Raw genomic sequence first — 26,306 nt, 5'->3', positions numbered from 1 at the left:
CACGGATACCTGTGGCGAGATCAATCGGTCATTAACCAACATTTCGTCCTAATAAGTGGATTTGTATGTTTTTGTCTATCGTTGATGTCGGTTCTATGACCGTCGACGATTTGTCGCTTCTTTGGTAGTCGAGTAAATAAATGTACGTCATATGCATGATCAATAGTCAATAGACGTAGTGGCATCGTCGACAATGATTACTCATTCGCAAATATGTACTATCATTACTAATAGACCGATTCTAATAATGAAGTCTTTAAATCTTGAGGACGTATATTTTTTCTATTCTCTAATCTATGTAATCGATTACGATTATCATATTATTTTCCTTATCGAAGAATTCGATATCTAAATAAATTTGCTTCTGTTTTATGCGATTTGTTTTAGTCGAAGTAAAAACTAAGATAAGAACTACTTTAATAGAAAACTTGAGCTTTAACTCTGTCACTTGTATTAATATCACATTCACGTGCTGCATCTCACGATTCTCTGAAATTTATCAAGGATTATGAAAACGACCGATTGTTAACTGTTACTTTTTGTTTCTGTTATTTCTCTCACGCAATGCTTACACCTACCGTATACGTAGTAACGATAACGCGCTAGCGTATGAGGCCAGATAAGAAAGACAGCAAAATGTACGTATTTTTATATTACGATATTCAAACAAAGGCAATAATCCGTCACAATTTCCGAAAGAAGAAGTATTCAAGCAGTGAATTTAATAAATTAGAAATGAACGTAGCTTGTTGGAAATGCGTAACCTCAGACTCGGATCGTAGTAGCAAACGGCAAACGTACGTTCTTGACGTGTATCTATAAGTAGTACTCTGCTGTATCAACGAGACAAAGATTCTTTGGGTTCTAATGGTTCGTTATACTATTCTTTGTTGGAATTCTGCGAAACAAGATGCATTCTGGAACATCGCTGATGCATTTTTGCCAACGGGATAAAGTACTTCTTCTTTGATCATCAGCCCTATGAAACCAACCATGCATGTAGAAACATACTTACGTGGACCAGTTGTGTGGCAGTAGAATGAATGTCTAGCGGTGTACACGTGACCAGAGATCAGCCAATAGGTTGAGGCCCATTCAACATCGCTTTGACTGCAGTATCGTATCTACTCCGCACACACATTGTATGTATTTCGAACTTAAAGATAAATTCGATAGTCGATTACGCATTTTCATTGAATTTTTCGCGTGAAATTCATACAATTCTGTTCTCTGCGGCCATCGATTTTACACCGTTTCCCATTCCCTCGTTCTCTCTTTATCGATTCATACGTTCGTCACCTAGCCACCAAGAAATCTTCTGTTCGCATATCACCCTACCTATTCCGAGCGGATTTCATTCATTCCAGTGGAAATATACCATTCCAAGGATAAGCCAATTGTATCATCGCATTTTTTCCCGTGAAGACACACGTGAGATAGATAGAAGATATCTGGACAGTTTTATCGTATAACATAGCAACAAAGTAGCTCTACTATCGCGTCTTCATTTTCGATGGAAAGTAATTCAGCAAATTATTATGCGGATTATTGCGTGGAGAATCTGAAATTTCAATGTTAGCTCGAATATATCGAATATGTACAATTCTGCTTTTAACGTAAAACTTTCTTTCAAGCTAATTAACAATGCTAACTTATTTTGATTAATAATAATAAGTAATAGTTATAGATATATACATATAGGTACAAAGCTTTTCAAATCTATTTCCTCCTATCTAATGGCCAGAGCCTTAATATAAAAATTTGAAAAATTATCGTAAACTATCGATCGCCGATACGTCGAACGAAATTGTTCTATCATATTTTACATATAACGACAAAAGAACGCACGCGCTTGTTAACCTTTCTCTGTAATATTTTACTTATTTATAACCATTTTATAAATATCGATATAGTAGACGTCGAGTAGGCGATATCAGATATGCAACTTTCTTGTTCCAGTCAAGAAATATTCTTTATCTTTATAGCATCGATGTTAATCAAAGTACGTTTCAACCGTTCGCAAAAAACTACGAAATTTATGGAAAAGGAAATATAAACCTAGAAGCTATACAACTGTATCTAATATTTCTTTCTCTGTTACGATATTATTTTTGCCTGTGTCAATTTTATTTCATAATAATAGATTTGACGTATCATAGTGACTTTATCGGGTGCGAGCATCTTTATTTTCCTACAAATTTTCTTAGCTGTCGATTAACTTTGCTACAGTTTTTCATCTTTTACGTTGCAACTTCACTCTGGTTTTAATGAACAGAGACACTTTGACGATCTGACACTTTAAGAAATACTTCTGTAGGGAAATAACAGAGAGAGAGAGAGAAGGATGTAAGAAGGAGGAGGGAAAAGGAGCTACCTATTTCCCTACACTTTAATATACGATTAAAACAGGAAAGATGACACGTGTTTTGTGCCTAATATCGGACACCGAAGTTCCCTGTATCGTTACTCCCTGTTCTGACGCATGTCGAATTTCTAAGAAACCTTTTTCGTGTCTCGCGTGGAGTTAGTACACAGAGGCTATCCACGTGAAGTCCCATAACGAGGTTACGCCATTCATCGACAGCGCACGAAAGTCTATGAAGGGAAATGCAGAAGGGGAGTCGAGTCACTACAAGGTACTCCCGCAGTACCTCATTGATCAAGTCTTTACCGGGGTCGTGTTCTACCTCTAACAGAGAATTCGAGTGGAATTTGTAGAACTGTTTTTTAAACGACCTTCGAATAGTAGGTATTTAAATCTTTGCGGATTGATACTACGACAATAAATCGACAAGATAACCGAACGACCGTAGCCTTATAGTCTTTTTTCTTCGTATTACGCTAAACACATGGTACGATGTTACACTGTGAGTTTCATTTTTCTCTATATTTTCTATTTTATTTCATATCTTGCGTTTTCTTCTCAATTTTATTCCGCTTTTGGGGCAAGATACAGAATCAAGACTAAAAAATGTAAAAAGTTTAGACTGGGAAAGAAATTCTATATATATATATATTACATACAATTATATAGTAAATTGCTAATTTACCTGTGAATTACTATTCATTAAACGTTATTGTCTCGTTTTAATCGTAAAGTTCTTCGTAAAAGAATATTTTATTATATTCATCAAGGCATTGAATTGTACTTTTATATTTAAGATATAACCGATAAAACTGTTGGTAATCCGAAACGATTTAGGGAAAGCGTTTTCGACTCTTGTCAGGAAGAAACTCGGAAACAGAGAAAATGCTTTTACGCCAATGAGATGCACGCACGGTAGTGGGTATATAGCTCTCTCTCTCTCTCTCTCTCTCTCTCTCTCTCTCAGTCACTCACTCACTCGCTCGCTCACTCACTCACTCACTCACTCACTCACTCGCTCGCTCGCTCGCTTACTCACTCGCTGTGTACGCACACTCTGCACGCATATACCGAATCTCTCTTTCTGTCTTTCCGTTTCTTACGCCGTACTTACACACTTGTGTATGAATTGCGCGCAGGGCTGTAGCAAAGGATCAGCTAGTTTGAAAATTTCACCGTCCAAACATCATATATTAAAAATAATCAGTTAATAGTTGCTACGCTTCGTTTGGTTTCGCAGAAAAACACAAATTACTTACGAATTTATTCGCATGTCTTCGCATATGATACGAAGAAAGTATGTTATTGATTCGAGGTAACTTATAGTGGATTCGATAGAATAAAAAATCTGCAATTGTTTAAAGCTTAGCGTAGTATCGTTTAACGGTTATTATCATTCCTCGTGTAATGTAATACATACTAGTATAAATACCGTACCTAGTATAAGAACACATGCATATATATATATTCGTCTCTCCGTGATGCTACTTGTGTACATAGTAAATATATATGCATATGCAAGTTGTGTGACGCATGAGCCTTCTACAAACGCTTACGCACGGGATACGAGAGGCTACTGTTACGCCAGATGTCTACTATGTCTACGAGCCACGAGGCATGCGTAGATTTTAATTTATGATCATGACACTTGACAAAAAGCAAGTGTTCCGCTTGGAGATTTAAAAAAAGGATATATTTTTGACGATTAACAGTTTTAGAACAAAAAATATTAATTTTTCCGTTAGTCGGGAAAAAATGTTACTTCTTTTATAAAAATATTAATTATAATACCATACGATCTGGTAATTATTTACACATCCATATGACTAAGTTTCTAAAAATATGTTTTATTCGCTTATCACTGCACCGTCACATTTTATCGCTGTGTTATTATACTTGTACTATCAAGCAATCTGTTCGTAGTATTACTTGCTTTACAATTTTCACACCAGAATAAGAAAATACAATCAATTATGATAATCCGTGTGTGATAATTTTTGATATATCGAATTTCTATACATGATATCACATAGAATTTTAATGGAAAAGCAGAAATGAAGGGAGGTAATAATAGACGATAATGCAATGAGCGATACGCACAATGTACAATATCTCGCTACTAATCATTTTGATTCGTTGTATTATTCGAAGGCTTTGAACGATGAATAATGATGTTGACTTAGAAGTTGCTACGTCTAGGCAAGCAGATGATCGTCTCTCACAAACAGTTTGAGTATTTTGAGCAAATATTTGTAGTTTACGAATAGTTTACAAATGCAGCTAAGAGAATATAATTATTGCGAGTTTGTGACCATTTTGATAGGAACAGAATAAGTAGACAGCGATGGACCAAATAGATGTAAATCCTGTATTAAAAAAGTTATTTTGTTACTCGACTTGTTGTTAGTTGTTGAAAGTTGTTAAACGTATTTCTTTCGATCTCGTACGATCGGAGATATTCAACTCCTTTCAAAGGATTTGAATTCTTCGTTTTTATAAACTGACATTGTTAAAAATACATCAAATATTTTAATAGCATTTATGATGTTTAGCTGTAGAACATAAACATAAAGATTGAGAATCTTTATTGATAATTTTATCGTATTTTATAAATAACATTTGTTTATTCAAATTATTACGAACCTAATAACCATTAGTTAACAACTATTAATTAAAGACAAAAGATTTGACGAATGTTTGCGTTAGAGTAGTATTTAATAACTTTTACGTTCAAATATTTTTAACTCTTAACTGGTATTTAACTGATATCTGTAAATCACAAACGAGCACAGTTTCATTCTGGCTTGTATTTTGCTGTTTACGCAACAAAAGCTATCGACAATCTCGTTAAAAATATCTAAATATATAAAAATATCAAAGAATTGAAATACAATTCGTAATCGACCGAGAATTAAATAACTAAATACGTGATTAACAATATGAAACATAAATGATCAGATATTACAAAAGCTATGCTATAATTATTCGCTGATATATGTATATAACTAGCTGATAGTATGCATGTGTTAGCTACTTTTTGCGTATTTATACGATACATCGTTTTATTCCTTTTTTTTAAATATAAAATACTCTCTTTTTTTCTTGCACATATCGTACACGTGTACTTCAAACTTTATCAAACTATCGATCATTATTTAATACCGATGAATTAGTATGCGCTGCTTGGTCGTTAAAGGGTGGGTCAAAATCATGGAGGGCACCAAGAATAGAATATTTTATCTCTTTATTAGAGAAGTCCGGATAGTATATTTATTTTCCATCCAAGAAATTTACGGTAATTATATATCGAGCATTTGTTTATAAAATTTTTATATATACATATATATATAAATGTATCGTAATTATTTTAATCACATTACTTTAATTCGTAATTACCATCATTTGCTTATTATTTTTTTATATTATTTGCTCATTAACTTCTAGTTTTGTTAGGTCGTGTGTCTTCGTTAAATCTTTCGGATAAAGATATAAAAGGTAAGAGAGAGAAAAAAAGCTTTCGTGGCCATTTATGGCTGAAAGTGTTTGTCGTATATTTAGAGGAGTACGTGAAAATGGTGGTTACAGAAGTAAAACGTTAAGGCGATGACCAGAAAGCGAAACGAAACGAAATCTTACCGACGTTGCATTAAAGTAAATTCGAAAACATAATGCACCGTTCTTTAAAACAAACGAACAGACACATGGAGAAATTCCTTGAAACGAAGGAAGAGGTAATAGGAACGTGAACCTACGGGTCCGCGGGGAGCGTGACGACGGTCCTGAGGCTACAGACCGTCGCGTCGGCGGTGTAGCGCGCTCGCTGGTGTGCGTAGGTGTGTGCTCCGGGTTAGAGGCTCCTACACGTACACGAGGCTGGTGTGTGCCTCTGTGAGAGACCGTTTCGTACAGCAGGCTCGCGTTGGTGTGCGAGCAAGCCAGTCAGAATCCGTGAAGTAGCGGATTCCGAGTGTGTGAGTGAAGTAGCGGCTGTCAGTGAATGTGCGCGCGCGCCGTTCTGGCTCGTTCGAACGGTTCGGTGGTGTGTACGCGACCATGCGCGTGTATACGTCTATACGCGGTCGACAAGATATGAAGTAAAGGCGGTGTGGTGGAGAACGAGGAGAAGAAGGTAGTAGTAGCAGTGGTAGCGGTAACGGTGGCGGTGGTGGTAATAGTAGTAATGGTAGTAGTATAGTAATTGAGTGTGTGCGTGATGCCCGGTTGGTTATATGGCTCGACAAGTCGCAGGCAGTTCAGTTGAGCAACCGAGCCTGAGCCCATACGTGTGCATGTGATGAAAAAGAGCGAGGCAAAAAGAAAGAGAGAGGGATCGCGTGTATGTAATTCGAGTGAAAAAGAAAGAGAAAATCGAGGACGAAACACGTATACTTGACGGGGAAGATGTCAATAATTCGGTGGTACTGTGATTCGCGTTTCTTCAAACTATGGTAAATAAGAATATATCATAGAGCATGCATCGATGACGACGTCATGACCGTGTCGTGGTTTTGTAGTCACCATCTCCTCTCGGTTGGTCGTTCGGTCTACTGTGACGGATTTCCGTGATGCGAGTGCACGCGTATTCACTCGAAAGAGCCAACGACGAAAATTACAGCAACGGCAAGGGCGGTAGAAGCCCGGCACGTAGCGACGCGGCGCGCCGATGCTTCCCGGGAATTCGAGTCGATCCTTACGTTGATCGTCGATACTCACGGCACATACCTAGGTGACACGGTGGAGTGGCAGTCTCGAGACCACGACGATGACGACGACGGCGACGCACGGCGACGGCGACGATGGCATTCATAGCCCTGGTGTATATACGTGTGTTGCTACGCGCGCGTGTGTAAAGTCGCTCCGCGAGAATATCTTTTTGTGTGCGTGCTATTCGTTTGCTCGCTCGCGCCCGCTTGTGAGCTTCCTTCTGGGAACATAGTTGCGTACGGAATATATATGTGTGTGTGTGTATGAGTGCGCGCGCGCGCGCTCGCTCCACTGTATATACATACACGTGCGCGGACCTCTTGCATTGTGTGTCAGTGACTCTCCATGCTCTTGGTGGAAGTAAGTGAGGTAGTTCCATCGCTGTCACGAGCATCCACTACCTGCCCTAGGAGTCTTACTATACGATGCCTATATCGTCTCTCGTCTATTTATACGACGACCATACACGACTCGTAGTTGCCTCTTCTCCCTCACCTTTCCTCAATCACTCCTTTAATCCTCTCTCTCTCTCTCTCTCTCTCTCTCTTTCTAATAAACACATACACACACTCTCTTTCTCTCTCTTTAACTCTCTTCCCCTTTCTTCCGTTTCTCTCTTGCTCTCTATTTCTCTCTCTCTTCCTTTTTTCTGCTTTTTCTCATAGTTTCTCTGTCTCTTGCTTGCATTCACTCTGCTGCCCCACCAGGTTTCCTCTTTCGTATCGGCTCCCTTTCTCCCACCTCTCTCCCCACGTCTTTCTCTTCTTCTGCCTCTCCTCTCCCCTCGGTTCGTGACGACATCCGCGAACGAGCAAGCGACTCGGCTCGAGTCGCCTCGAGTCGAGCCGAGAGAGCCGCGCGCCGAAGTCCGCCGTACACCCTCGTACTTACGTACACGCGGAATGTGCCGCCAGGAATTCTCTCTCACAATGGATTTATTGTGTTAGTGAGTAATAGCGGCGTGTGCGCGATAGTGTATCGTGTGAGACGACCAGAAGACGCTGACCAGGACGACAACGACGAAGACGACGATTACGAATTACGATTCCGACTACTACGACTACTACGACGCCTACGACGACTTCAACGACGACGACCAAGAGGACGACGAACAGAAAGAACGTGCGCGTCCGGCTTAACTCACGAGTCAAGATGGAGCTAGTAGACGTGGTACGTGAATTTCGCGAATTCAGTGCGATTTTTACTAAGAATCGTGCGCCTAGTGTACACCATATAAAACCCGATCTCACGATCTCTCCTCATGTTTCTTACGTATTATTTGTGCTTTGCTCTTCTCTTACCAGTTTGCCTGTTAGTTTTGTGTCTCTAGTTCGACACGCGACTTTTATATTTTCGTGTATCACAACAGATTTTGCGGACCTCTTATTTTCGCTGGGCCTCGATTCGTGTCCTAGGCTCTGTGCTTCCATAACCTTTCGCGATCCGTTACGCGTACAAGGTTTTCCATAAATTTGATCAGTCGCTTTGTATATATATAAATATACATATATACGTCACATACATATGTACATGCACACGACTTTCTGTTACTTTATTATGTTCACTCGCTTTTCCCTCAAAGTGTTTGTGCTATTGTTGAATGCATTTCCAGAAACCAGACAATAGTTACGAATAGTGTTCGAACGTAATATGTATATCGGATTTGCGCGGTATGGTTGATCATGCTGCGGCGGAATTAGCTGAATGGAAAGTAATTTTCTCGATTTGGAATAATAATTAAGGAAAAGTGCACTAAATGAAACCAGCAGCAAAGGATTATCAATTCGCTGTAATTCTTAATGGTGTCTAGTAAGTGTCATGCAATTTTATCCATTTCCAATTTATATCTACGAGACAAGATGTAACTGTTGGTATCGTGTGACATGCTATATATATATATATATATATATATATATATATATATATATATATATGTATTTTTCAACGGTGAAATGTTATGCCAGTTCACCATAGAGATTCACTGTAGTACGTCGACTTTTGTACAGTGCATCTTTTCCGTGTAACCTCTATCCCACTTTACACATTATCGAAGTCTTTTGTCTGTCAATTTCTATATTAGTGTCTTCTTTAATGTTCGCCAAAAATAACGTTTATCGATACTCTATGACCGAAATGAAGAACCATTGCCATAGAATGGTTCATACAATGGTATACATATTGGAAAAATGCACTGATGCTTTTTCTTCTTCTTACGACGAATCGAGAAGGTCAATTCCTATCTTTTTCACTAGCACGTAATTTCTCTATTTAATTTATTCTTATGAACTTTTCTGTTTACAACGTTATCTGTAAATATTATTTATCGTTCGTTACTACAACGAACCGAAGATCGAGTTAACTGATATCTTTGGCAAATACCGCGTCGAGGTTGTTACAAAAGCACTTTTTCCACTTAATGTAAATAATTTTGACCGGTTAACTTAGCTAGCTTCGCGCTTTCGAGAAATATCAGTCCCGTGGTCGATTTCGTTTTTCAATGTTGTAATTACTCGTGTTTCGTTTAAGTGAAATAACATGTCAGAGGCGTTAGCTAGAGTTACGCTGTTCGGTTATGCATTTATATCTTGAATAGAGTTGTTGGAATTAGACGTTAATTGGCTGGCTCCGCGTATCGTAAGCGTTAAAAGGAAAGTGTATTACGATAGACTGGCCGCGTTCGTTAACGATACTGTCCCGATATTTGCTCGAGCTACTACATACGCTAGCGACAAACATACATACGTTTCCGAGCACTAGGATTATCTCTTTATATATATATTTTTTAATAACCAATGAATTAAGATAATAGTATACTACCATTTTTAAGTATTATATCATTGTATCTAACCACTTTATTGTAAACGCCTATAACGGACAAATTTGAAAAAAAACTGGCTTAAATGTAATTTTTAAAACGATTGCCCAAAACCATCGATGGCAAATATCCCGATAGAATGTCTCAACGACAATACAAGAAAAATGACAACTACCGGCAATCTTTGTCAAATACATCTTGGAATGTATCGCTGTACCAGTTTCGAAAGGATTATTTAACGCTAACAGCTCGAGAATTTGGATTACCTAAAACATGACTAATCATCATTTTCATTGCATATGAATTATAGAATTATAAAGAAACGACGATTTTTAGGTAGTTTCTAAGGACAATTTAGCTGGAACAGATACATAAATAATGTATTCTTTTTTTATATATGTTCTAGCGCATTTTGTACAAATGAAAATTCATATAAATTTATATAATAATGTTTTAAGGAGTACACGTATAGCTACGAATATCAAAGTCCCTAAAAAAGGAAGATCATCTATTTAGAAAGTATCAGGAATTAGCAATATCATTGAATCAGCCTAACAATGCAACTTTTATGGTAAAACATTATTCTATTGTCATTTTACATTTATTTTACTCCTATGTTATTTATATCGTAACGAAAAAAAAATTCTTTACTCTTCGCTTAAAAAGTAAAAAGATACTAGAGAATGCTGGCATACGCAAATCTTTCGTCGATAATGTTTGTTTTATCGAATAACGAGGCGACGATCAATTTTTAAAGAAATCCGTTAGAGATGATGTTACTCTATCGCTAGATCGTTGATGCTATTCTATCCGTACTAATTCGAAGGATACTTGTATTTGTCGTTCGAAAGTTCAAAGTTGATTTGTATAATCGCTGATAAGATTACAACAATACACACGTGTACCGGGTTTATTCTTCCGTAACATTCTTCAGAAATTCAACGCGGTTTTTGCGAATGTTCGGAAACTCTTAGTCGTTTCGATTCTCCTCTTTTCTTTTCTTTCTTTTTCTTTTTTTATACAGTTACGTGCGACTTTCCACGATATATGCATTATTTGTGAAAGTTCGTGGCACAGTTATTTTTTACTTTGTAATAACAGATTGTAATCGCGTTGCGACATTTTTACAAATCAATTGACTTACGACAGTGAACGATTGATTTTGATTGGATTTTAATATGATCACACTGTTTTTCTTGTTTCTACATAAGTATTTACGCGTGTCGGGTTTATCATTTGTTTGAGTTCGATAGTCACGGATTGGAACGAGACTATTAAACGTGCGTATTGCATACTTTTGTTATATCTCTTTGCAAATGTTAAAATAGAAGCAAGCGAAGCATAGTTTTGTCCTTCATACGAGTACAACAATTGCAAAACATTGCAATTAGGGAACTTATCCTACTTGGTTTTTTTTTTTTTTGAATATTTAGAGACTGACAGATTGTATAAATCAAATAAGGAAAGTAAAGCAGGAGGATCCTAGAAAATATAAATGTAATTAAAAAGGATCTATGTAAATAGAAATTCATGATACGGTTAAATGCAAATTTACAAACCTTTATAATTATAATCATAATACCGTTACTACATTATTTTTAACGTAATAACGTTGACAAAAAATTGAATTGATTATTTGTAACGTACCTGTTAGGAATATATACTCTAATCGCGGTTAGCAATAAAGAGGCATTTTTGGATTTTACTGGATTTTACGCGGAATAAGATATAAATGTGAAACAAAAGTAAATTTCGAATACTGGACATGAAAAAGGGAAACTCTTTTACTATTCGATAATCGTATTTGTTTACGCAGATAAAGAAGCATTTCAATAGATATTAACATTAACTTTACTAGGTCCGGTCAAATGACCAGTTTCAAAATTTAATATAAAATTGTACATTCGTTGTTATTTCTCTTGTTCATCTATTTGTAAATTCTTATATTAAAAAAATTGAGAAACTGATTAGGTCAGATAATATAAGAATTCGCATAAAGTTAGATGAAGAAGAGAAATAACAATGAACGTACAATTTTAAATTAATTTTTGAAACCGGTCAATTGACCGGACCTAGTAAGATTAGTGTTAAAATCAATAAATTCATCTATTTCACGCTTAGCTTACTTCATCGCAATTCGTCGACATTCGATATTCGATTATCGTAAACAATAGCAACAGGCGCGAAAATGTTGGACGAAAGGATTCACAAGAAACTTGTACACTTCGTATTATTCCGAAAGAAAAAGATATGTAAAAAATATGCCTCGCGATGTATGTTGCGGGAAAAATCGGTATCTCTGTTGCGTAGGTCACGATAACACTGTGGCTAATGTGTTAATGATTTTTCAAGCCAACTGTCGATATACACATTTATATTTCTTACGTTATCTAAATTTTTTCTTGCGACGGCATCTATGTAAAACATCTGTTTCTCGAACTTCGTATTTTGATAGATCATTTACATGGTTGCGTCGTGTTGTATCGCGTCAAACTGCCGCATTCTTCTAGCTATAGTCGGAATGCAAAAGTTCGTGATTATTTTTGCAAATAATATCAGTCGAAAGGAGAGGACGTTCTACGTTCGTGGTATAGGAGAAGGAGAGTCCTTATCGGTTTCAGAGTTATCGGTCGATGATAAATGCACGAAATATCTGTTATTCCTTCCGGGTTGTAAATCCTAAATATCTGTAATCAATTATTCAATTAGTCTGAATAATCATGGTACTTATATAATGGGAGAGATTAATAATTAATAAGATCAAAGATCGTTATAACTTGCGTTTCACCAGTGCGTTCTGTTAATACGACGCTCATCGTTCGTCATTACACTAGCCGCTAAACAAAAATGCCAGCTATTCGTGAAATTAATCCGGGAACACGAAATTTCTTGATTTTTAATAAAATGCAAAATTCTCTCTCTTTCTCTCTCTTTCAACGTATTATTTCCTGTGATTGATTAATTCTTCCCATTCAATTCCGAAAAATTATTATCGTTATTTTTCTTCTATAAACGAAACTTAGCTTATGTTCGAACAATTTTTTAGCCAAGATTTTGCTTTAACCTATGAAATTAATCCAAGTATCAGCAAATATATAATACCAACATCGATACAAATACAGGATGACATCTCGCCAAATATGTATCTACGAAACAGGAATAATTTTTCAGACTTTTAATGCAGATAACATATATCGTATGTAATATGTGTGTGTATGTGTATGTGTTTGTATATATCTTTAATATCCTTACTATTTAGATTACTGGAAAAAATCAACATTAGATATTTGGTGTGACGAACAAAGCATTTCAATAGAATTCGACTCTTCCCGAACTTCTTACCCATAAATATAGCAGACATCGATTTCTTTTTAATAAAATTACGTATACGCTTGTTTCGAATTCATTTCTTTATTATTTTCAATTTCACAACGAATTTTTGCATATAAGATGTGCTTTCGATCACACCGTTTTTAGAGAGACGTTATTCGTTAATAACAGAAACAAAGGAAACATGTTACTCTAATTTAACTTTTTATTTAATGTGTCCGACGATCCTTTAATAATCTTTCCTAGAATATCTATCTCTTGAGAACAATCTTCATGATCGTATTTCTAATCCCTTTTGTAGCGTACTAAGCGGCATACGTAGTAAGGTATCGTATAAAGATAATAAAGATGTCTTTAACATTTATTAAACTACCTTAGACAATAATAATATCACGATCTTTGCTATTGGAGTTTAAGGAACTGTAGTTTATCAAACGAACTTTCAAATCTACAATTTATTTAGATAGCTAAAGTTACTTGGAAAGGACGTATGATAAAACAGAGGTAAACTATTTCAATTAGTTAGCAAACTTTATTATTGACATTTCTAAATCATAATCATTATTATTCCGGATTCTATGAATCTGTTCCAGCATCAACAATCTAAACCACAATCAGATTCATCGATATAAGAGTGTATACATTTTCTTTTAAACGAATAGAATAATTTCTTTCGACGAAACTCCCGTTTCCGAGGTTACTCATTGATATATTCAAATATCGCGGTAGTATACATGTAGCACGATACAGTAACAATGAACGCGATGGCATACAAAAAGCTTTTAACATATTGTATTAATAGCGTGGTTATCGCGTATAATACGCTACATACACTTCTAAACTTGCCCACTTGCTACGCGCGTACGTATTTGTTTTCCCCCGCTCTCTATTCACACCTATATGTTAGTTAATTCGATGCAGCAGCATGCATGCGCGTGCGCGCGCTCGCTATTGCTAGGATTTCTTAGCCGGTTGCCCCGTTGATGAAACCTCGCGATACCTTATCATTGCGTTTCTTGCGCCGGAGCGTCGTGTTAATGACTTTTCTTCTCGCGCAGCGTCGTTTTATATTTTCAAGCAATATCGATAAGGCTAACCTCGACTTGTGTCGAATTCCTTTTATCACGGCTCGTCGTGTCGCCTCGCGTTGTTTCCTTTTGGCTACGGCGACCCGATGCTGACCCTGTTGCCTTTGTAGTTTAACTTTGCGACCTCTAGCGACTTCCTAATAAATATTGAACTGCACTCGAGAAAGAACCTGCCCTCTAACAATAAGCTTTAAACAATCGTGGTCGGCTCGCACGCGCTTTTATTTCACTACGTACTATGCACGCGTCCTCTTGGTTGCATGCATCGCATTCGACACGTAACAGAGCCGCCGCCACCGCCGCCGACGACCACCACACATCGCGACATAGCATTTCTACTTCTGTTTGTCTTTGGGACATTGTTCGCGATAGACGGTTAGATTATATTTCAATAGTCGGAAAGAACAAGTTGCATCTTTGTTCTTCCTATCAAGTGTAGTATACTATGTTTCAGTGTTTTGAATTGATTCGATAGGCGAAATTGCTTGGAGTAATTGGAGTAGTTTAACCCTTTGCGGCGCTAATTGGATTTGTATGGATTTTAATTCGCTTGTGTTCAAATGGCACCTACCTTGCAATTTGGTTGCGTCGATATATATATAATATATATATGTATTTATATAACACACACATATATATATGTATTTGTGGCGACTAATCGTTTACCGTATAAGAATCTCTGCGGCTAAGTGGTTAGAGGAGATACCTCTTGATATTTAACGTGAAAGTAGGCCATATTTTTCCTAAAGTAGTAAACAATGCTTATATTTGTCCGCTACTTATCATTTTTTCCACTTTATATATGTAATAAACGATACAACTGCTTCTTAAAATATTCGTTGCTATAATTTAAAATAGATTGCGAATATTTTACCCTAAAGTGTTTTTACATGCAATATCGATTTTCCAGGCAGTTTATTTAGCTTTGAAACTTAATTTATCACACAAATTATGACACCCTAAGAACAACCCAATTTTACTCTGATATATCTTACAAGAAAAAATATAGAGTAGTTAATGCAAGCATCTAACAGCTCTGGTTTCTTCACCGATTCGATAAAATAATTCTATCGATATAGAAATATAACGGAAAGTACAATTCGAACATATAATTTCAAAGTTGAATCGGACCATGTTTTTCATGTTGCCTTCATCGAGTCCGAAATATTCGATGTTATTGAATTGCAACGAGAGCACTAGCGCAAGGAAAGAAAAAGTTTCGGACCGAAATATGGCTAACTAGAGCGTTCTTTAATCGATTCGAGTATACAACGGAACTAAGCAGCGTGTTAGCGGACAAGCGGAACAAAAGCGATTGCAACAATAATATTCGAGATTATTTGAATTTCAATGACACGTATCTTTCCGATCGACGGTTTCGACTTACGCCACTGGTCTGTCCGGGTATACAAAGCATCGCTGGTTGTGTTCACATACGATGCAATTTAATGTTCCATACATAGCATTCCATGTGTACTGGCTCTCGCAGAAAATGTGACGTCATATCAGAGTGGTTCGTACCGACTTTATATGCTGTATGTGTTAGTCAATCTCTTTATGGAAGGAAGAGGATGCTTTCTCGCGTGTAACTCTATTGTGGTGCGCTGGTGAACCCCCCAGTCGCCATTCTGGCTTCACTGTACCATACAGTCTCTACCTTTTCTTTCTCACAAAGAAAAACAGTTGATTCCTTCTTGGCTCGTTGTTGTTAGCTTTAAAAAGTTTTCCGTTTTCCAAAAAGGAACAAACCTACAGATAGATAGGAAGATACATATTCGAGAACTCTTATGTGAGATGTTCGTTAATATTAGTACGTTATATACCTGTCTTGCTTTATACATGTGTTAGAAGAAACACGCGAAAGTTACAAACGCACGAAATCGTGTTTTACACGATATCCAAATCGCGTTAGTATTTTCTCGACTTCGATTTACATTTGAACAAAGCGTCCTGTCAAAACAATATAATAGGTAAAAAGCGTATCACGTAATCGAGTATAAACATGCGAATATCGAAAGAATTCGCAGAATATTCGAAAAAATCATAGAAAATCTGAATGATGTATGTGGCACACGAATCTGTGAATTAAAATTAAAGAGTAACTTCCCTATTCGTGTTATTTCCTTTTTAAATCGTATTTGAGCGATCTGCGTCTAATACGTTTTTGGTGTTCCACGAGGAAACGTACTGCACTCAAGTTTAAAGTTTAAACGGCACGGTAATATCGCAACGATTGAACGAAAAGTACAGAATCTGTGCTGGCTCATCGGCGAAAAATCACAACTTAATACTACGAACAAATTATTATTACGCAAAAAGATTTTGATAATAATGACACGTGGTTGCATCCTATGTGTGTGTGTGTGTGTATGTAAATTTAAAGATTATTGGAATACGGCAGAAGAAAATACTACGACAAATCCTAAACATGGATTGATATATACCAATAAGGCATAAATCGACAAAGAAATTGGAATATTACCAGGTTGAGGAAAAACAGCACGCGTTAGAAAATTCTATCACAAAAGGCTTGATGCCTAAAGTACAAACTGTCCAACAACGAACCTGATATATCTTCCTAATGAAGAATACACACTACGTAAACATCGCTTCTTACATGTAGCAACTAGGTTGAGTTAAAACAACAAATTAATATATAAATTTGCATCGCTTTGTCACACGCCATTGGACCTTGTACATGTTTAGCGCCACATACCGTATGTCAAAGTTGGTCCCTAATATCTTCACTCGATAGATTGCACAGCAAGAAAGGGAACGAAAAAAAAAGTAATTATCCATTAACCCTTTGAACTCCTTTGTCGAGTGACTCAGCATTGATTTTATTCACAGGTACTCTCTTATGTCGAGACACACTCGACATTTTGAAAGTGCCAGTTTAAATATGTATTATACTTCACAAGATTTTTTTTTTATTTACAACAGCAATATCACATATTCGGTATAATTAATAAGAAGGATTGTTTAAATTAGCTCCTGTCACCTAACTGCCTTCTAAAGTATATTTCAAATAAGACGCTTGGAATAGTAGGAAACGATTGAAAGGAAAATTGGAAAAGAATCAGGAGTGGGAAGAATTCGAATTTCATTTGCTGCGTTTACAGTTTCTTTCACAAATGTATATTTCGCTTTGTACAAATCGTGTAGATAAAACACGATGTCAAGAGCAACATCTTATTACGTGCTGTGTCCATCGCTATTACACAGTTTGCATCTTTTTCAGCTAAATTTTGCTGAACTAAGTTTGTCTTAATTTCTACGATATTACCATAAGTACTGTTACTCGTACGAGTAATTTCACATATCTCGTACATACCTTTGCATTTGCACATTTGTTGCATCGGTTCGAATCAATCTACGATAAACTATCCGATTTACTCGATAGGTAAATTTTAATGGAACTTTTCCTTGGTTCCCGGTAACCGATAACCGGTAACTGGTAAACTGGTGGTAATCCGTGGGTGCGAGTCCTGATGATGAGGCACTATCACCATTGGGCGAGATGGAAACGTCGATGGTATTAAAATTCATTCCTCGCGTGCTCGACGCAATATACTATGGTGGCAATGGTACGACCAACGAAATGGTAAATGCCTGCATATACATATATAGATATATTTAGAGACACGAATAGCGCGGGACATTCGTAATTAGATTAATGCAGGTGACTGAACACTCGGGCACGAAGTAATCGTTATCGGCTTAGCGTATTTTTACTCACCTAAGCCGTGGATATTGATTTTAGTTAAATGAGTACCACTTGAATTTTTGAAGTACTAACCGGAGGGGAGACGAAACTACAAATCGATTTATAGTTCAGATATCTTTATCGTTCTGTGTTAATGAAAAGAACATACACAGCGAGTGTCCACTAACCAACGAGTAAAACACAATCGATTTCATTTAGCTGAAAATCGCATTATGTTTCGTCGTCACTGTGACCCACTTTTATCTTTGCCGCGGCCTAGCAATTTTTTAACAATAATTTTCAATAGAAATTTGTACGTTGAATTAAAGACGGACGTATTTGTCTTGCATATATGAATCTGTTCCGGGATATTTCGATCGAAGAGATGAAATCGAAGAGAATCTTACTCGCAATGAAGAATTGCCTATAGCAGTTTTTGCTTGGAACAGTTTCCTCTATTTATCCTTATCGCTTTTTACCAATCTGCAATATCTATACACGTATAAAGATGTTGTCGTAATTACGTTTGATCTGCGCGACCCGCGATTACAAGTACAATCTGCCTTCCTTTATTACAATTATTTGATCCGAATTTCCAAAACGAAGTGAGAAATTGCAATCGATTTGATTTATATTATTACGAGCAAATAAAACGTCGGATATAGAGATTGCGATTGATCGTATACAACAGTATCTGAATAGAACCGTGCCCCACTACTGCTCCGTGTCGGAACGGATAATATAAACCAATCTTTACGTTCCAATCATAGAATTTACGATCGAATTATGTAAGCGTCTATAATATCTTGGTAGAGGGGAGAGAGAGAGAGAGAAAGAGAGAGAGAGAGAAGGAAACTCTATCTCCCTGATACTTACAATTAGATTCCGTGTTCTTGTACTGGGTCGAGGCAGGATCTGGTATGACATAATGTGATGTGGAATAGTTTATGTTTACACGTGTATAATACATGGGCTTCTTACCTGACAAAGACACAAATTTGTTTTCGTGAGTGGGCACACGTACACCGATGAAACATTAAGGGGTAATGTCGTGCTGTTACGAGTCCGGAAATTTATCGATACCTTGTTAAAAAGCTTTTACATGTCACTTAATGCACGTTTTACGTCTCTTCCTTTATTTATTTATTTATTTATTTATTTTTCTTCTCGCTGCGATATTTTTGTGCGCGGTATTAACATGAGATTTTATAAAATGCACATACAAAGGCACGTGGATGACGCATCCGATGTGCTAGTTCGATATTTTTTTTCCTATTATTTACTCCTCATCGCGTAATTTTCAATGCCCTTGTATATAGATAGTCCAGTCAAACTAGTCTTTTACGCAACATTAAATGGTATGTGAAATTTTCTTGCGTGAACTCACAGAAATCATGTTCAGGAACAAAAATCCTATTACGTTTGCCACTCGAGATTTCTTGCACGGACTTGGTAAACGATCTTCAAAGTTGTTGAGAACAGGTTTTCTGTATATAAAAACGAACCTAATAGTCGGATCACAGAAGGTTTCGAATAAAAATTGTACATGTTCAGAATATCTATCAAATGAGACGTCACACGTTAAGATTGGTTAATCCGTTGTGCCGTAAATAAATAAACACCGGCCAAAATCGCGCTGTTTCTAATTGTCCAATTATTCGAGCAAAAGTCTAGTTTTCGTCATTTTCGAAAAGTTTGCAAGATTTCATCCCCAAATGTTTACTAGTGTAAGCTATTTAACAATTGAAATACTTTTCGCAATTGGCGCGGGCTTTCTCCATTCTCCAAGAGTTAGTCTTTCACGTACAACTGGAAGCTAATCAATTTTTTAATTGTAAGCTATTAAAAAATGGCACCAAAAACTGCACATCGTTTTACTTTTTATAAGTCTATTAATCCTGACACGTTTACAATATGAAGAATATAACGTTTATGGTTAATATCTATGCTAAAAATGTAAAAATTGTTAGAATTCAATAATATAGATAAAAATTAATGCATAATTATAACGACCATTATTAAAAGTTTTTAATTATTTAATAATAAACCAACAATTCCATTTTTCTTAATGTTCGTTATAAAAATATACAAAGGCAATGCTAATGATTATGATTAACAATAAATCAACGACAAAAGTAAAAAATTAAATGTAAACAGATAAAAATATTGATTTGGAAATCAATTTTGAAATTATGTTTGTGAATTTTTTAATATTCCAATGCTCCATATCCCAAACTTAAAAGAACCTCTCATTTCGACCATTAGTTGCTGAGATGATCAACGTCGATTCATTTTCACTGCGCGGATTCAATTCCTTGCGCTGTTCGCGTCTGTCTCCAGTTGAGCCGCCACGCTCAGCGGGTCATATTTTTGATCGATTTTATTAATATTTTACTGACTCGGTTTGTGTTCGATATAGTTGAACCAAATTTTTAATAGTTATTCCCAATAATTCTTATATTTTTAACGTACATATTAACCATAAATATTATATCCTTTATATTAGAAAAATACGTTATCAGTGTTAATACAAATATAACGAAGTAATCGGTTAACTAATTCAGTAAAATTTTCCGTACATCATTTGTATGAATTTTTCTGTTTCCTGCGAATTCTTATGATGTTGGTACCTACTTGAAGAAAGAAGTAGAAATTACACTGAAAGTACAAGTGTAGATGCTGTTTGATCGAAAAGTTATTTTATCGAGAATACGTGAAAATTGAAAAAAATGATATTTGTTACTGAACAATTTCACACTGGGAACTATCTCTTGCAATAATTTAATAACTACATAATAATATTAGCGAATCGGCAAGCTACACGATATAACTACGATACAGATTTCTATTGCATAGATAGCTTCTACAATTTCACGCTATTATAGTATCTCATAATCGTAGTTACTCGTAATCGTTACTAGATTGTTACTACGTCGAAACATCAGAATCCTCAAATGCAATCGACTCGGTTGCAGAAGTGGTGTTTGCATTTTCCAAGTAGCTGTACATTCCACCGATACTATTATCTTTAAAGCAGAACGGAAGTCGCGGCATACTCGTGTGTAGGCTCAGGCTGCCCGAAAGTACGTTCGTTGTCGTCTCTTTCGCTGTACCAAATATGGCGTATTCCTCTGTAAATATAGAAGATGATACGTTACGTCTCGCTATTTATCATATGTGGAGAAACAAGCGCGAAGTAAAAGAAATAATTAAGTTGATCGATATTTAACAGTTACTTTACTTAAGACGATTAATCACCACGATTTATTCCGATACGATCTACCGTACGATCGATGTATCGTTATTTTTGATGTCACGAGATTCTGCTATCTTCTTCCTTTTACCTTGATAGAACGGTTTTGCGTCTTTATCAGAAGAGAAAGAGGAATTTTTTGCGCTTCTAACTTATCGTACATTGCGCATAATACATATATCGCATCACCTATAATGGTTACGATGTTGGCGGGTGTAACACAGGAAACGACGTGATTCGAATGGATTACTTCCCGTTAAATCTTCATTTTGCAAACAATAATCAAGTAAAAATATTATTGTCTGCCGCTGTTCATTAGCCGTGATTAACCTTCGGTCTTTTAGATTATTCTGCTGCGACTATGCTGCTGATGATCACGCATCGTATTAACTTGTTAACCGGTTTGTTCTTTCACAAAAAGCTTGTACAATTACAGGAGTCAAGCTGATTAATAAAAACGAATCAATTTTAAAGTTTAATCGAACGAATATAAAGAGGACATTACGTCTGATTGAAATAAATTCGTATTTATATATTGTATAGAAGTAAATAAATGAATTTAGATATACAGGGTAGATATTCTAGGTAGATAATACTCGCCAAACGATGGAAAAAGTCCGAAAAAGCACGAGGTTGAAAAATTAATATTCTCAAAGTTAGAAACAATTTCTCGTTTCGGTTAAGGCGACTGACTTGTTTTCTATAACGTACTCTTGAACGATCAACAAACATAGACGAAATACGTCGTATATATATACGATATACGTGAACAGTTGAAACACGTGTAGGATTTTTTGAAAGAATACATAATTTTCTAATAGAAGAGTGTGATGAAGCGGTTGTGGAAATGGAAGGAGGGAATGTTAGAGAAGTTGCTGTAACCAGGAAAAGAAGGATCGATAAGGTAATGCGTTATTTCCATATGGCATGCTTGTTCCCGAAGCGAGAAAGTCGATCGTTTTAACCGCTTAATGATATAAACGAATAATCGTTTATAACATTGAAAATATTAATTTTTCGACCACATGTTTATTCGGATTTTTTTTCATCATTTCACGGCTACTATCTGTTCTAGAGGTTATAAACCCTTTTTTCTTATCAGTCTGTAGATACAATTTTATAAAACAATGTACATAATGTATAGGTACATTCGACACATGTGAAGTCACATTCTTTATTTTTTCATGTTAGACATTAATATAATGCAATCGATGACGTACTTACATTACATATCACTTACATTATAATCATATGACAAATCACTGGACGTAGTAGCTCACTTTTATGTCATACGTGATCAAGGTTTCGTAAAACTTTTATGATGCTCGAACGTAAGCTTCTCGATAAAGGCTTAAATTTAGTAATTGATGTCATCTGTACGATATCGTTCAGTGACAGTACGATACCGATTTCGATCAATACACACATGAATAGTTGTTCTCCTAACGACATTAAGATTACGTTGTAATATCAACGACGATGAAAGTTCTCTTTACGGTAAAATTTAGTTTATTGCAACCGAATTTTAGATTCTAGAGAAGGAGCTACGAATATTAAGGTAATTTAAAGGAAGAAAGAGAGAGAGAAAGAGAGAGATGCACGACACTTTTAAAAGCAAACTTCGATTAGAACTAAAATACTTAAAGAGTATTTAATCTACTTATCGACTAATATGGTGCACTATCTTGTCTAAAACATTGCGTGTAATAATAATAATCGTGTATAAAGGAGAAAATAAATAATAAAATAAATCTTTCTTACTATTGTTTTCTTACTATTCTCTATTAAGAGATACGCCGTTTCTTTAAACGAATAAAAATTAATTTTGCTATTACTGTCATTATTAAACTAATTACTATATACCCTAGTTGATCAATTACTATCGTGTAGCTATAGCAAGTTGCATTATGCCAAATCGCATGATATAACAAATTATTACTCAATTGCAATCTGCCACAATATCTAACAAAAAGAAGATACTTAAAGTAACGTGCGATATATAATCCGACAAAATTTCGTTGTAATTCGATGATGCTTCGTTCTATTGACTCGTACGTTAAGAATCGTCTTATCGATCGCATTTTTATCGCATACTTCCAAGGTCAGTTGTCGGACCAACTTAAAAAGTTCTACTCACGCATTATCTCGAGCATATGTGCAGTCTATGTTACTACTTGCAATTAGTAAGACAATCGTAACGAAACCACTCCGTGGATGTACGAGAGCGATGATGTTAGCTGGAAAAGCAGGTGTTTCAAAAGACTGAGAGGCGGGGATGCGCGTAACAATAGCGTAGAAAACGAATAGACGGACAATTGTCAGGGAAGATCGCCTTTCTACCTGTCACGGCGTTGGTAGTACCGCCGCATATCTGATTTATGCCTGAACTAACCGAGGTCGAAGCACCACAACCCCCCTGGTCTTACGTTCCATTGTGGCGAGGTGCCTCGTAGATTGGTCGAGAGGCTACGTATACAATATTCGCGCGACGATTTGTCTCCTTTCATTCAGGCCATTCACCATAGAGGGAAGTAAAGAAACGATACGGGGAAAAAAGAAAAGAAAAAGAAGAAGGAGACAGAGGAAGGGGCACAGGTATCGGTTACAAGTTGTTAAGGCCCGTTAAAAGGAAAACTCCTCGAGGTCCTTGCGAGTGAACGGCAGATCGGCGGGTGGTATACTTCTGACGACGATGGTCGAGGTATCATCCACTGTTTTCTTTTCCATGCGTAATTCGTATGGCCGATTCTCTCTTCCTCTCCCTCTCTCTCCCCGGAGACTTCGTTTTAAAGTCAGGAAACTAATACCGAGGCCATAATACGCCCGGGGTAGTCCCCTTTAGTATACTTTGCTTGAACTTGAATGGCACCTGAACACCAGTAGGTATACCGTTTCGGGAATAGATATCGGGGAAAAAAGGTATTGGTTGCAGGTTTGACATTTTTCGTGGATGATATACTTTAACGCTGGGACGTTGTTCCTTGTAGTCGTATTATGGAGTAACGTAAATGAAAAATTAGATAAATCTACTTTCATTTCTTGGGGGTTTTCTCTAATTTAATCATCGTTCCAAAATAGAGAAACATCGTTTGATTGTGTATGGTATGTATCGCTTGTTTCTTAGAGTTTGAATTTTTATTTTGTTACTTACTGGGTACGCTATCTAAAATCTCGCGAATCTCAGAAGTCGCGGCATTGAAAACAAGATTACGATAACACTATACTGTGTAATTGTTCGTTTTTGTAAATTTTCTGGCGTAAAATAGGTCATCGTTTATTCAGCGTCGAAGATAAAATAGTAAGGTTAGCATATTCAAAGAATAATAATAATTGCGTTGTGTTTCGAATGTACCAGCATAAATATAAATATCAATGCGCGTGACAGGTTGTAACGATTCACTATATACTCGAGTTTCAATCCCCCTTTCCTTCGCGTAAAAGTACTCTCATAATCTCATTAAATAACCTTATCTATAAAATACAATAAGTATATCTAATCTTCGGTGCCTATTACGCCTATAAATATTATAACAACCAGCGCTGTCTGAATGTAAAAACTTATATTTCTTCCGTTTGCAGCGTATGCAATTGTTGGAAGTATATCGAGCAACAGGCTCGGCGTATGGAACACCGAGTAGAAAGCTGCTCGTGGACGAGCGACCGTGTAGTAGAAATTGATTAATTCTCGCTGGATGGTATAATATTATGATCGCGATAAGTTCAAATGGAAACGATTTTTTTCTTTTTTTTTTCTAACAATAAGCTACGACTATTGCACAGTGGGAAAGCGGACCGCTAATAAAGACGTTACGCAAAGTACTTTTTGCATAATACACAAGCGTATCGCGTAGGTATTCCTATACAACTTGCATTCGGATTTCCACGTGTAGCAGAGTACGCGCGGCATGTTGTAATCTAGTCTGTTCGTGCACACTCTAGTTTTCGAATTTCCACAGTCTTACGGAACATCTACCTGACATTTCAGAAATGTGTATACTGATTTCATGCATTGTATCACGGGATTTCACGTCGCACGCCAATTGTTTTAACCTACCCCATTTTCTCTCTCTCTCTCTCTCTCTCTCTCTCCTTTTTTATTGTGAAATTTGTTACAACTCAAAGGGATATCAATCGGTACGCTTACTTACAATTAATGCAACGAATTGCTTGTAAAGTGATGTACTGTTATTAACCGTACTAAAATTACGTTTGCATTGCGAACATTTTTCTGAGCAAGTTCAATACATTTTTACAGACTTCTTTCTTTAGCTACTTTTCATCGATGAGAACGATACAATTACAAATAATTTTTACGTCATGAAATGTTTCAATAATGCTAGTAGAATTAGTAGAAAGAGTTTAAGTATCATAATATCACAGCTTTCGTTGTTAATTTAATCGCCTTCAGAAATATAATTCTCTGAGTACGTGGTATTTTGGTTCGTACATCGAGTCCACCCTACTCTAATTCAATTAGAACGGTATTTTCGGTAGGCTTTTTCGATCGCTATTGGGGTGACTTCATCCCTCGGTTGTCTTTGCTAAAGAAGTCTCCTGTTTTGAGAATATCGAATGACTAGTAACGCGACACGCTGCTGATGTCGACGTAAACAAGTATACCAAGCAGATACCTGAAAGTTCTTTAGACTTTACTTTCTACGTGTCGCTATTTGTTTTTCTTTTTCTTCCTCTTCCTTTTGTATTGCTTTCATTTGATCGAAAGAAGTGGACAATTATATACAAGTATTAAACACATTCGTCAATGTTCACATTATCCGTTGCTCATTCATGATGATTATGTAAATTTTTTGTATTTATGAATTATTTATTAATTTATTTAACTTGGTCAGAACGTCGACGACGCATCAAGATACGCAACTAGTTGAATTATTTCCCTTTGTTTGTACATACCGCGTGTGTGCGTATACTATTTTACAGTAGTAGTATGACTATATAACAATTAGAAACCTACTTTTATCATATTACTCACACTCGATGACTCATTTTTGCCTTGATGGTAGCAAGTTAATCTCGACGATACACTC

At 36.3% G+C, this 26,306-nt stretch overlaps 1 protein-coding gene across 4 annotated transcripts in view; it reads left to right on the top strand.

The window, feature by feature from the left end:
* The first annotated feature begins 6,534 nt into the window (after positions 1-6,534).
* Positions 6,535-26,306, top strand: part of cic (Putative transcription factor capicua) — a 46,446-nt gene continuing 26,674 nt past the window's right edge. For 3 of the 4 annotated variants that reach the window (XM_069115303.1, XM_069115301.1, XM_069115300.1), the window contains exons 1-2: positions 6,536-6,813; positions 6,880-8,239. The gene's annotated coding sequence lies outside the window, so the exon portion shown is untranslated. Of the gene's footprint in view, positions 6,814-6,879; positions 8,240-26,306 lie in introns of all 4 variants that reach the window. The other variant, XM_069115302.1, reaches the window with a different exon arrangement.

This window comes from Bombus flavifrons, chromosome 6 (assembly GCF_040668555.2).
Source record: "Bombus flavifrons isolate JBK064 chromosome 6, iyBomFlav1_principal, whole genome shotgun sequence".
Taxonomy (NCBI): Eukaryota; Metazoa; Arthropoda; class Insecta; order Hymenoptera; family Apidae; genus Bombus; species Bombus flavifrons.
Note: the sequence above shows the minus strand (reverse complement) of the source record. Positions and strands in the feature narration are given on the sequence as shown.